This window comes from Canis lupus, unplaced genomic scaffold (genome assembly GCF_011100685.1).
Source record: "Canis lupus familiaris isolate Mischka breed German Shepherd unplaced genomic scaffold, alternate assembly UU_Cfam_GSD_1.0 chrUn_S1646H1838, whole genome shotgun sequence".
NCBI classification, from domain to species: Eukaryota; Metazoa; Chordata; class Mammalia; order Carnivora; family Canidae; genus Canis; species Canis lupus.
In genome coordinates, this window is record NW_023330490.1 from 87099 (window position 1) to 91885 (window position 4787).

Here is a 4787-nt window from a genome sequence, read left to right on the forward strand (position 1 = left end):
GTTTAGCGCCGCCTTCAGCCCAGGGCCTGATCCTGGAGACCCAGGATAGAGTCCCACGTTGGGCTCCCTGTGTGGAGCCTGCTTCTCCCTCTGCCTGTGTCTCTGCCTCTCTCTCTCTCTCTGTCTTATGAATGAATAAATAAATTAAAAATCTTTAAAAAAAGAAAGCTCAACATGTAAACCTTAACAAAAAGTGTTATCATTAACTTCATGAAAAGTCAGTACACATCAAATAAATTGATTCTTACATAGTTGTCAAAAGGCCTAATGTAAAATAAAGAAAATGAATGCCAAATGCTTTAGAAAACGTTCAATTATTTCTTTGTCATACACAATGTCTAGTTGTATAAAATGCACATTTTATTTGAACACTTTTAAAAGCTAGCTCAGTGTTATGTACATTATTGTATGTGTTTTATTTCTTCAGGCTTTTTTAAAGAACTGGTATGGTATATGTGGTAATTATGGAGTTGAAGAAATAAGGACTACTTCAAGCTTTCCCTAAGTAACTGTGTCTTCATACTTGTGTTTTAAGTTGAGAAATTATATGGCACAGAAAATTTTAAACTGGTTAATGAGAGATGCTTCTTGATCTCTCAAAAATATGTATAATTACATCATTCCTTCAGTTGTACTGTTTTTATATAGTTACTAAGTGTGCTACAATATGGAGAAGATAGTGCCTGTAATCTCCCAATAAGACTGTCAAGCATATTTATGGTCCTTGTAGAGTAAATTAAAAATATTAAACATGACAATATTTTCTGAATTTCTAGAAAGTGTTTTCCTGATTAAATCATAAAACATTTTCTCTTGTATTCTTGTTCTTTTCCTAAGATTTCTAAGATTTCTGTTTTCTAAGATTATTGTGGAAAAATTAAAATTTAAAAATAGTTAAAAGAAGGAAATGAGGCCAGTCTCATAGTTATAGAGTGGAAAGACTAGTTTAAAGGAAGGGAAATGCAATGAAAAGGGAGTGGAATTTAAATGGAAAAATATATATATATATTCAAATATCCTCAACAAACTGCTGGCAATAGAAATATAAGCAATGAAATAGAACTCTAGTGAGGCTATGTGGGTATTAGACTTTTGAGAACTATGGTTTTTATTTACTTGCTCTTCATTATGCCTCTAATTTATGACAGCGCTTTTATTTTTTCATTTGCTTGAGAAAAATACAATCTTCCTTGCCCTGTCCAGGAAGGCTCGCTTGACTTGCTGGTTCCTTAGGCTGTAAATAAAGGGGTTCAGCATGGGGGCTACCGAGGTGTTTAGCACAGCAACTCCCTTGCTCAGAGACACTCTGTCTTTTGCTGCTGGGTTAATATACATGAAAATGCAGCTGCCATAGGAGATGGAGATGACAATCATGTGGGAAGAACAGGTGGAAAAGGCCTTTGTCCTCTGACTAGTAGAAGGAATCCTCAAAATTGTTCTGAGGATATATATGTAGGACAGAATTATTAATGCCAATGTGAACATTAATGTAAAAACAGCACAGGAAAAACCCACTATCTCTAAGAATCTAGTGTCTGAACAAGAAAGATGTAGTAAGGGGAAATAGTCACAGGTAAAATGGTCTATAACATTGGACTTACAATAATCAAGCTGTATGAACAGCATGAGTAATGGGAATATGATTAAGAATGAAGCCGACCAAGAAGCAAAGACAAGGAGTATGCAGACTCTGGGATTCATGATGGTCATGTAATGCAGAGGTTTGCAGATGGCAATGTATCGGTCATAGGACATGGCAGCCAGAAGGCAAAATTCAGTGACTCCCAATAAGATGAAAAAAAGAACTGAGCCATGCAATCTTTAAAGGAAATGTTTTTATCTCCTGTAATCAGGGTGCTCAGGAACTTGGGTATGCTCACAGTTGTGAATGAAATCTCGAGTAAGGAGAAGTTTCTGAGGAAGAAATACATGGGGGTCTGGAGGTGGGAATCCAGCAGGGTGAGGGTGATAATGGTCAGGTTCCCAGTGATGCTGAGCATGTAGGTGATAAGCAGAAAGACAAAGATCACCTCCTGAAGCTGTGGGTCATCTGACAATCCCAGGAGAATAAAATCTGTTATTTCTGTGTGGTTTCTCTTTTTTTTCCTTTTCTTTTGTAATCTAGAGGGGGAAAAAAACAAGTAGATTGTAGAAAAGAGGATAATCCATGGATTGTTCTGGAATTTGTCTCTAGAAATAAACATATTATGCCCTACTGATTTAATTTAGGATGTCTTTAAGACAACTCAATAAAAGCAGGTAAAATGTTTTAAAGTAAGTTCTTACCATATGTGGTACTGTTTTACAGAGAATGTTTCTCCATAAAATCCTTATTTCACAGAATGGAAATTGAATCTAAAAAGTTTTTTTAAAAACTTTATCCAAATCACGAACCCTAAATTCACTTCTTCTAGGAGTTTACTTCTTAATGGGAAACTACTTGTCCTTTTTCCAACGACAATAAAAGTGTCCTATTTCCTTATTTCTGTTGCCTAATTTCTTGTGTTATCATTTACTACACTAGTGTAATATAAAAAAGACAGATCTGTCAGGAAAAAGATCACTCAAATGGTGAGGTCTCCAAATTTTGAAAGTCATTGAAGTTAAATCTTTAACAATGTGACAGATTTCTGTTTTCACTCTGCCTCATATTCTCCTTTCAACCACCTACTCCTCGTCCCAAGCCACAGACAATGAATTCATTGACATAATGTCGTCAGGTACTAGGGAGTACAGAATATGAAAAGCCAGAGCAGAGATTTAATACAATGGATCTGTATATTTCATGGGCTAAGGAAGTAAAATTGTATGAATATCTAAAATAAACATTGTTTTTTACAGAACGTTTTTTCCTTCAAAGTTTTTTTGCATCTAAATATTGTTTGTATTCTATTTTCTATCCTATATTACTTTTTATATTTTTCCTTTATTTATATCAGCATTCACTTATAGAAGCTCTATTTTGTCAACACCCTGGAGAAATCAATGAAACAGCACATGAAATCCATTTATTTTCTCTTCATGAATAATAATAATAATAACAACAATATATTTTAAAGTGAAGCTAAAAGTTCCTTCAACAAATTAAACCAGTCTGTTATCTGATCCTTTTCTGTGCATTCTCATTAAATAGTAAATTTTTGAATTCAGAGTCATGAGAGAAGTTTTGCAATAGAATATTTAGTTTTAAGATGTAGAATTGCTGATTTGTAGCACATAATGCATTATAACACTGTGAAATTTAAGTTTTTTTTCTCTTACATGCCTGAGCCTTCTTTTCACTCACTTTACTGTTTAGCAAAAAATATTGTTGTCGATTAAGTTTAGGCAAATTCCAGCTAAGATGGATAGTTCTAACACTACTGGGGAAGCATGTGAGATTCACAAGAAACAAACATTTCTCTTGCTATTTCTAAGGGACTGGAGGAAACAGGCTGAAGAGCTCTTACAAGAGAAATCAGACATTACAATGACGTATTTTGTAAAGAAACTTATGGCAATTCAAGTGTATGATGGATATTTCGATCATAAGAGTCATTGTTCTCAATAAATAACCCTCTATAATTAACAGCTGTGTGTAGGCTCTGATCTCTCAACAATTTCTGTGATGTTTTCAGTAGAAAAATGAAATATATATCTGAGACTTTAAAATATAATTTTAGGCTTTCCCTCCTAACTACTCACCCACATTTCTTTTTTTTCAGTAACATGTAAGCTATGGTTGCAAGTTTAATGTGGCCCCTACCCCTTTTTGTTTCAGTGAAGGCTAACCCATCCTGGATATCTTATTGTTGAATTACCTGTGTGGTTAAGTGAAAGTGAATTTATCTATTTCATGAATGAATACTTGCTATTGTGTTAAATGAAATAGCTGATATGTGAATGAAATAATAAGCACCAACTAGTTATTACACTTATTTAAATAAATGCCTTTTAGGACACTTCTGCCATTTCATATAAATTTTAAGAGTGGATGGCCTTGTAGAGAAAAGAACAATTTCATTCTCTGAATCATCCAATTTAAAGTGCAACAGTTTAAGAAGATCTATTAAGGATTAAGAAAATTGCTTTTCCTTATTTTTTAAAAAATAATTGGAGTAATGTTAAGAATCTCCCTAAATTCTGCAATATAATTGGAAACTAACTTTATCATTCTGCATTTGCTATGTGTGCTGAGATCTCAAGTTAAAAGTCCTAAAAATAGTTGTGAACACATATGTCCTCAAGATAATTTGCACCCACAACATTAAACACAGTTTTCCAATTCTCTATCTTTCTCTCTCACTTGATAATCTTTTTCTTGAGGTTAGGTCTATATGTTAGGCTAATTTGTCAGAAAAGAGCAAAATTCTGATTTAATTTGATATCTTCATTAATTATTTGGTTTGTACCAAGTACTATTTTTCCCCCTGGAATGACGCATTCTGTTTACGATGAAAAAATGTTTGGTGACATTTAATCTCATGTAAGAACTTCATAGTGATTGAATATAAAAAATCTCCTAAGAACCAATGTAGATTTTTTCAGATTATTACCTTAGCAATGCCTTAGAGTATTCTTAAAATTAGTTCAGAATGCAGTTTACCTGAGGCCTCTGAAAAAAATAAATGACCTTTGCTTTTTTTCCTATTAGAAAATGAATTTGAATTCCAAGTCAGATCAGAGCACCAACTGGTATGAATAGGAATAATGAAGGAAAAACAGTAATCACTTAAATCACATCATAATCTGTAGGTTTTCATAAAGATGTTCTCCTTATATTCTGATTATCTCAGTTTGTTAACTAT

General features: G+C 33.3%; 1 pseudogene; it reads right to left on the reverse strand.

The window, feature by feature from the left end:
• Nucleotides 1-1161: 1161 nt before the first annotated feature.
• Nucleotides 1162-2106, reverse strand: LOC119878456 (annotated as a pseudogene).
• Between the last annotated feature and the right edge of the window lie 2681 nt (nucleotides 2107-4787).